At 37.2% G+C, this 9,519-nt stretch overlaps 1 long non-coding RNA gene across 1 annotated transcript in view; it reads left to right on the top strand.

Annotated features, from left to right (window-relative positions):
* The first annotated feature begins 7,270 nt into the window (after positions 1-7,270).
* The window catches only part of LOC102767116, an 11,224-nt gene continuing 8,975 nt past the window's right edge, over positions 7,271-9,519 (top strand). Inside the window, exon 1 of the long non-coding RNA XR_435819.2 lies at positions 7,271-7,353. This is a non-coding gene — a long non-coding RNA (uncharacterized LOC102767116). The remainder of the gene's footprint in view (positions 7,354-9,519) is intronic.

The raw sequence follows: 9,519 nt of genomic DNA, 5'->3' as shown, positions 1-9,519 counted from the left end.
GTGTTCAGGAGGCAGCTGATCTATGTTTTTTTCTCATCAATATATCCAACTCTCTATCCCTCTTCCTTCCTCTCTGTAAAAAAATAAATTAAACATATTTAAAAAAAAATTGGATGAATGTGGGGAGGACCTCAGTTCAGTTTAGAGCAGGCGTTCTCAACCTGTGGGTCGCGACCCCTTTGGGTCACCTAAGACCATCGGAAAACACATATATAAATACATATTGTTTTTGTGATTAATCACTATGCTTTAATTATGTTCAATTTGTAACAATGAAAATACATCTTACATATCAGATATTTACAATACGATTCATAACAGTAGCAAAAGTACAGTTATGAAGTAGCAACGAAAATAATTTTATGGTTGGGGGTCACCACAACATGAGGAACTATATTAAAAGGTTGTGGCATTAGAAAGGTTGAGAACCCTGGTTTAGAGGAAGTAGAAGGAGGATGAGTGTATAAGAAGAAGAGAAAGAGAAGAAAATAATAATTCTAAATTTTAAAAAAATTGATTACAAATAGGATAAAAAATAAATTAGAATGATGGAAAAATAATGCAAAAATAAATGGAAAATAAAGAAAAATGAAAAAAGACATAAAATAATAAAAGGATCTAAATAGACACTTTTTGGAAGAGGACATACATAAGGCTGAGAGACATATGAAAACATGCTCCAAGTCACTAATCCGAGAGATGCAAATCAAAATGACAATGAGGTACCACCTCACACCTGTCAGAATGGCTATCATCAACAAATGACAAATGCTGGTGAGGATGCGGAGAAAAAGGAACCCTCGTTCACTGCTGATGGGAATGCAAACTGATGCAGCCACTGTGGAGAACAGTTTTGTTGATGGTTTCTTTTGCTGTGCAAAAGCTTTTTATTTTGATGTGGTCCCATTTGTTTATTTTCTCTTTAGTTCCCAATGCCCCAGGAGCTGTACCAGTGAAGAAATTGCTTTGGCTTATGTCTAAGATTTTGTTGCCTTTCGATTCTTCTAAAATTGGGGGCAGGAGGTAGTAGGGTAAGAGATCAACCAAAGGACTTGGATGCATGCATATAAGCATAAGCGATGGACGCAGACAACAGGGGGTGAGGGTGAGTGCAGGACTGGGGGGGGGATGGGCGGACAATGGGGGGATAAGGACACATTTGTAATATCTTAATCAATAAAGGGAAAAAAACAAAAATAAAATAAAATAAAATAAAATAAAAATGAAGAAGTGAAGTGTTCCTTTGGCTGGTTTAGGATCCCACTCCTCTGTACTGTCTATTGCTTCTCAGTTTCCTGTTACTGGGACTGAAGGCCTCTCTTTAGGCCAGTCCCTGGGACTATTCAGATTTTTTTATCCTTTGTACCACTGATGGCATAATCTGGGTGTGGCTGTGTTGGTTGCCTGGAGACAGCAGGGAGGGGCTATCTCTTCAGGAGAAAATGGCTACCTAGGTCCTGAGTCAGGTATGACTCAGTGCCAGACTCAAGGCCACCTCTTCTGTGCCCTCGCCTCACCCCAGCTTCTCCTGAGACTTGACAAATTCGTACTGCTTCCTGCACCTCAGCCACGGGTGAGTGTCCATATCCAAAAGGTCTTATGAGCTAGGTTCAGTGAAGAAAATCAAAGACCACAAAGAGTGGAAAGAGCTGTGCCTCTGCTTGCCTCTCTCCTCCCTGCATGGCACAGTCTGTGCAGCAGTCCTGAATGCCCACTCTGGGCTCAGTCTCTTGTGACTGTGGATCCAGATCTAGAATCCCCTGCCACCAGCAGTTCTGCAGACCTCTTTTCCATAGTCAGATGCTGTGCCTGACCCAAGGGAGAAGGCCTCATTGCTGTGCAGTTTCTCTCTGACCCTCTGGGCTCGGAGGTCTCGCAGTTGTCCCCTGCCTAAATCCCTGATTTTACCATTCTCCAGGTGTCCTCTCCCCTTCCTGGTTGCGAATTGTCTACCAGCTGTGTGTACTTTGCCATTTCAGGGTGGATATTATTGGATTTAGTTGCTGGTTCTATCTGCTCTGGGACAAGGCTCAGGACATGTTCATATTCTGCCATCATTTTGTCTCCCAATCAAGGATGAATTGAAGTCTAAACATAAAGATTGTAGTAAAACACCCCAGGGCTCAGACTTGTTTAGAAAAGTCAAAGCAGTGTCTGCCACCTTCAGCAAGGTCCCCTAGAGTCCTCTTACCTTCCAGACAATCCTCCTTACAGACTTATCAACTCTTTCACTTCAGAATGAGTAACTGAAATTACATTTCAAAACGAACAAACTCCGTCCCCGCCCTTTTTGTTTTGCTGGCTGCAGAAGACAAAGGGAGGCTTTGGAATGTCTTGGTCCATGAAGCTTGTTTACTGCTCGAGTTCCAATTTTGTAGACTATAGGAAAAACAAAGAGAATTACAATGACAGTAATGGTTAGTCTAATCAAGAAGACAGGGTGCTTATAAGTATTGAATATTGCCTTCTAGCAAGATGTAGGGGACAGGATTATAAAAGGGAAGGGGCTAGTGAGGAATGTAGCTACATGCAGGCCTGAGGTCTGTAGACATAAGCTATTGTCAGGCGATGAGATGATGTTGCTGAGATGTTTTTTTGACTCCTGGTGGGTTGGTCTGACCATGCTTATTGGTTCTGCTTGCTGGATTCACAGCTGAGTCACCTTCCTAATTACTTCACACAGGCCTTGAAAAGTACACTTTTTAAAAAAATTAACCCCCTATTCACATATAAGTATATGTGTTTTAAGATTTAAATTAATATGATTACTTTTAAGATTAATTCAGGTGCTCTATCTATTGGATTTATTATTCAGTATCCTTATAATTGCTTTTAAGATTTCTCTTTATAAACCTTCTATGACTTTATAAACATTATTATGACTTTTATAATTATTCTTAAGCATTCCTACTCTAATTTTCTTTCTTCCTGTTATATTCCTTTCTTTACATTCCTTCTTACAATTTTTACTTCCTCAACTCTAGTTCTTCTTTACTTGTACAGACTCTCTATAACTTATACATACCTTTTACTATATATATATATATATATAGTAAAAGGTATGTATATATATATATATATACATATATATATATATGTGTAACATATATACTTTTTATAACTTACACATACCTTCTGTAACTTATACATATCCTTTCAGTTTGTCTACTTCACTTTCTTTTTCCTTTTTCTCTATACCTTCTATTACACAAAAACTATAAATTCCTTCCAGTTGTGATTAAAGGTTAGTTCTACACAGGTTCCTTTATTCCTAGTTTCAGAGTAGTTGGAGTAGTGAGAAGTATGTCTTAAAGTCTATCTTTCCTCTAGTTGGCGTATCGTCCTTGCTTTGCTCATGTCTGTCTAACTGCCTACTATACCCCCCTCAAGGATCTTGGTTCTGAATTCTTTTAGGGATAGGGGATGCTGAGTTTCTTCTGTAACTGCTTCATGCTGAGGCCGGTCAAAGGATTCTCTTAGAGCCAATAAATCCTTGCTCTCTGTCAGAGGGCGATGAGGCCTGGGCACAGAAGGAGGTGACAATGTTGCCTAGAGGTGATATTCCCTAGGTGTAAGTAGGGCTTGTAATCTGGTGGAGACAAACTGTGTTATAAAATTTAGTATTATTGGGCAAAAGAACAGTTTCTAATAATTTCCTGTTGAAATGATTTTTTTCTCCCTAAAATAACCCTCATTTTTATTAAAGACTAATTTACTTACTGCATTGAGTCTAGTTATAATTTGGCCTGATTGCATGAACACAACAAGAATAACAGTTGATTACATAGACTATTTAAAAAAAAATGCTTTGCTGGAATTTCATGAGAAAGTTTACTTCTAGGGCCAAGCCACACAGTTGCCATCAGGCTTCGCCTTCAATACCTACAGAATTAGGGTGCATTCCTCAAGTTGAGGTCCCTACAGGTGACTTGAGGTTTCTTTCATGCCATCTCTCAGGAAGCAACCTTCGTTCCTTACCTGGGAAGATTGCCATCAACCACGTGACCAAGCATGGTACCAGGCTATTTATCCAAGGGGCTTATCAGCTTCAAAGTCAATTTTCATTTCTTCGAGCTTTCTGGTGACATCTAGAGTCCTGGCATTTCTCTCAGACATGACATTCCAGTAAAGCTTTGGTTAATAAAACTACAATTGGAAACTGACCTATGTCCTGTTACAAAGAAATCAGATTCTTATTGGATTCATGCAAACAAGCACATTTCCATGAGAACAATAATTAATAAAACCATAATTATTTTTAGTTCATTTAGTTCTATAATTAAATTTTTCTCCTTATTTTTCTTGCCAGTATTTCTGTAAATCTAGATACTATATAGAGTTCTAATAATTTTTATCTAATTCGAGGGAATGATCTGAGAGTTTATTCTCAGAGATATGTAGCTTAAAATAAATTGGAGTCCTTACTATAGATCCCTGAGAAGATGTAACATTTTTTTTAAATGTATCATAACAAAATAGTGACTGTCTCCAAATGAGAAGAAATTTAAAATGACATAGTTATTGATTTGATTATAATGCAAATGACATGGAATCATGTCCTTTCTGTACAACACAATATTCCACAATATTATAACTTATAACAATTAGTTATAAATGAAAGCATATTAGAATCTACTTAATATGTTTATATAAATAGAATATTATTATTTCCTTATTTGACAGAGCTTCCTATATTCCTTAAGTAAAAATTTTCCTTCATAAGGAGAGAAAGCAAATCTTAAAATTTAAAACTCTGGGAAGATAGTTAAATATACAGTATTATATTACTACTAGAGGCCCAGTGCATGAAATTCATGCATGGGTAGGGTGCTTAGGCCTGGCTGACAATCAGGGCTGATTGGGGCCTCCCAGCTGCCAGCCAGGGCCTTCCTTCATTCCGTGCCACCCACCACTGGTCAGCGCACGTCATAGTGAGCAATCGAACTCCCTGTCTCCCAGTCGAACTCCTAGGGGGCACTTTGCATATTAGGCTTTTCAATAGAGAGATATGTTATTATTATTAAACAGTGTTAAGTAATCTATTCATTTAAAGTAATCTACTTCCTGATTAACATAACATAATTTTTTTTAAATAATATATTTATAACCTTTGCTTCCTAGGCAAATACAGGAAAAATCTTTTTTTATTACTTTCAGAAATAGGCTTATTTTTCTAATGGAAAATATACTCACATTCTTAAGAAGCATAACAGAGATAGTGAATTCCTTAGCTGAGAAACAATTTCCTTGACCTAGGAAATCCCAAGTGGGCTCCAATGACTTACTGTGCAGTTACTTTCATTGTTTTTACTTTTTGTTTTCGAGGGTTCCACCACATCTTGTTGCATTCCTGACTCCTCATGTGGGGCACCACTTTGCTGGGGCTGACCAGCAGACCCTGAGTGACAGATGAATAGATTACTCTGATACATGTTTCTGTGAAAGAGAAGGCTAAGGGGATGTTTGGCTTTAGGAGCAAACAGCCCTGTTCGCCTGCTTCCTTAGGCTTTTATTGTAACAATAGCTTGAACTAATATTAATCTCTAGATACAATCAGCAAGATAAGCATTCTTGAGAAAATACCTGCTTTTGTAGTGTCTTTCAAACAAGGACATTTTGAAGTCTAAACATAAAGATTCTAGTAAAACACCCAGAGGCTCAGACTTGTTTGGAAAAGTCTAGGCAGGGTCTGCCGCCTGCAGCAAGGTCCCACAGAGGCCTTCGATCTTTCATAGAATGCTCCTTACAGACTTTCCAACCAAGTCCCATACTTCCCCACATCCACTGATGAGCACAGCAAAGGAATTGCTCATTTCTGTTATGGTATTTGTAGAATTTCCTTTTGATTCTTTCTTATAGCTTCTATTTCTCTGCTTATATTATCCATGTCCTCTTTTATGTTGCCCACATTATCATTTGTAGACCTTAGCATATTAATTATAGAAATTTCCATTCTGATAATGCCAACTCTGCCATATTTAAGTCTTGCGAGGTTTGCTGTGTTCCTTCAAATTGTGGCTTTTGTTTGTTTGTTTGATTTTTAGTATCTCCTGAAAAGTATCTCTTTTTTTGTATTTTGCAATTTTTTGTTTCAAGCCAGACATGATGTAATCAGTAAAGGGAATTGTGATAAACAGAAATATGGTAAACACACCTTTAGTGTGATGTTTGTTTATCTGGTTAGGGTTTAGTCTGTATTAATTGTTTGCTGTATTTATAAGTCAGAGGCCAAACTTATCTCTGGTATCCTTGTTTTTATTTCCCCTGTTGTCTTTGGGTTTCCCTAGACTCTTCTTAAATATTATCTGAGAAGCATAGTTATTTTAGTCATATTTTCATGTTATTATCCAGAAGGCCTGTTGATGTGGTGGCAAGGTGTCAGAAAAGAGGTAGCATTCTACAGTCCTATAATTACATCTTAGTCTTTAGTGATCCTGTGCTCCTGACTTGTGACCTTCACAAGTGCTCCTCTCTTTTAGTTTGTTTTTACCACTTAGAAAAGATAGGAAGACAAACCTGTCTGTAGTTGGGAATTTCCTTTTTCCTAGGTCCTGGTAAAACCCCAGTACATGAGAATCTGGTAAAATCGTTTCTCTTGAGGGTGGGTCTTGTGAAAAAGAATGAAATGCTCTTTGCACAAAATTTAAAAGGCCACTTTTTCTCCCCTCTCAAAAGCACAGAAATATGAGGGATTTTTCTCAGATCTTTAGTGTGACAACCTGATAGGGCTCCTGGAGATAAAACTCACAAAAGTGTGGAGTCCACACTTAGGACTGGGTCCCTGTAGAATTTTTCACTCTCAAACTTGTCCACACCAAACCTCTAGCAATTTTTTAGTTGCAGATTGGGTTTTTCTGACCCTGTACATATTCCCAAGGGTTTTTTTACTCCTGGACTTTGACTCTAGTAAGTTTTCATTCTCTGTATCTGCCTGTCTATCTCTTCAGTTCTGGGGACAGTAGTTTGCCCTATGTATGACCTCAGTCCTTTGATTGATCTAAGAGGAGTTTATTTTCTGTTCGTTACATGTTTTCTTATCATGTGAAAGGAAGAGATGATTTCCAAGCTCCTTACATGCCTGACTGAAATAAATGCAAGGGAATTTTTTGAGATATAAAATACATTTTTTGTTATGAATTTTCATCTCTTGAAAACTGGTTAGTGTAACTGTTAGTCTTTTAATTAAGACACTTTATTTTCCTTTTAAAGGGGTAAAACGTAAGATCTTTGGAAAGTTAACTTTTTTCTCATTCTCTTTTCTCAATTAGATCCTAAATGCCCAGGAGATGTTGACTTTCATAATAGTGACTGGGACATTAAGACAATCACCAGCTCCTTGAAATTCTACCTCAGGTATGCCTGATATGATTTGGGACTTTTCTTTTTATAGTTGAATAGAGGCCTAGTGCATGGATTCATTCAATGGTGGAGTCCTTCGGCCTTGCCTGCAGGGATTGGGCTGAAATTGGCTCTCCAACATCCCTTGAGGGGTCCTGGATTGCAATAGGGTGGTTCTCAGGTGACACACCCCAGAATTGGGCTCCCTCCTCTCTGGTTCCGGGTGCATCACCCAAGAACCACAGCTACCAAGTCACTGCAGCTCGGCAGCTCCAGCATTGAGTGTCTGCCCCCTGGTGGTCAGTGCACATCATAGCTACTGGCTGGTTGGCTAGTCGCTGGTTGCTTAAGCTTTTTTATATATAGATGAAAGTTGTCTGGATGGAAATTGGAGTTAATGTGGTCCATATTTCAGGATATTGGATCAGATTGCTAAAGAAAAAGCAAGTGAAAAGGATTTCTATTAAAGGAGAATGTACCTTAGAAAAAAAAATTTAAATCTTGGAATTTAAGCAAGGGAAGCATAAAAATAATAGAATTGCTATTGAAAACTGGCTTTTTTAGGAGAAAACGATTTTATTTTAATTGTCTTTTATTGAATTTATTGCGGTGACAATGGTGAATAAAATTATTTGGATTTCAGGTGTATATTTCTATAATACATCCTCTGTATATTGTATTGTGTGTTTATCACCCAAAGTCAAGTCTCCTGTCACCATTTTTTCCCCTTTATCCTTTCTAACTGTCTCCATCCCACATTCCTTCTGTGTTGTCTGTGTTTATGAGGTATGTGCCTTTTTATTAAGGGGGAAATTTTTATTTTAAAAATCATGCCCTTAAAATTTAAGTTCTGCCATTTTGCACCGATAGTGATCTATGTGCTCACTAATAAAATCAGGATTTGTGACCATTTAAGGTTCTTAACATGTTTTTGTAAATAATAACCATTTTGAAACATTTAATTACATTTGTGCAAATATAATCTGTGTGCTTGTGTATGGGTTTCATATCTAATGCTTTAATCAATATAATGGGGAAAAATAAAATACAACCATAAAAATGTTGGAATTAAATGAAGTGGCAGCAGTAGGGAAAAAAGTTTATTCTCCAGCGAGTTTTTTAGATTCACAACCATGATTAATATATTATTCAATTTACTGGCATAAATATATATTATGTAAAATACTTGTCACATATCTATATTTTTAAACATATTCATTTCTTACCATTTTTTTATGTTTCATAGTATGTATCATACTTTATGTGCTAAAATGTCTTCTTTCCAGTTATGATATTTTTTAGTCAATAAGATAGATACTTAAGCTCTGGAAAATATCATTAATCCAAAATAGATTGGGTCTCAGATATTGCTGTTAAATGACCTTCAGCTGTGGCATTATCTTATAACTTTATATGAACATGAATACTCTTTCCAAGAGTATTTCTTTTGCATCTGCCAAATAAAAGAGAAGCTATTGTGGAGGGTTTATTCTTTGCTAGCCAGTTTTCTACTTGTTTATACTGACAATTTCATTGTTCTTTCTCACAATAACTCTATATAAGGTAGGTGGCACTAATACTCATTTTAGAGATGGGGTAATTGAAGTATACCCCTTTCCATATTAATAATATCAATGGTGACAACTCATATTATTTGAACCTAAATATCTCTGACTTGTAAGACCAGTGGTATTGGAGCATCTTCTTCCTTTATTCCTTACTGCCAAGGACTGTGGCTTTCTTGGAGTTGCTTTGGTAATTTATTTTTTTTAAATTAAATCTTTATTGTTCAGATTATTACAGTTGTTCCTCTTTTTTCCCCACATAGCTCCCCTCCACCCAGTTCCCACCCCAGCCTCTGCCCTTAATGCTTCCACTGTCCTCATCCATAGGTGTATAATTTTTGTCCAGTCTCTTCCCACACCCCCACACTCCTTCTCCACTGAGGATTGTCAGTCCACTCCCTTTCTTTGCCCCTGATTCTTTTATATTCATCAGTTTATTCTATTCATCAATTTATCTATCTTCTTAAAGGACACCTTTCAGCATTTCATATAATACTGGTTTGGTGGTGATGAACTCCTTTAGCTTTTCCTTATCTGTGAAGCTCTTTATCTGACCTTCAATTCTGAGTGAAAGCTTTGCTGGATAAAGTAATCTTGGTTGTAGGTTCTTGGCATT

The sequence above is a fragment of the Myotis davidii genome, unplaced genomic scaffold (genome assembly GCF_000327345.1).
Source record: "Myotis davidii unplaced genomic scaffold, ASM32734v1 scaffold2462, whole genome shotgun sequence".
NCBI lineage: Eukaryota > Metazoa > Chordata > Mammalia > Chiroptera > Vespertilionidae > Myotis > Myotis davidii.
Note: the sequence above shows the minus strand (reverse complement) of the source record. Positions and strands in the feature narration are given on the sequence as shown.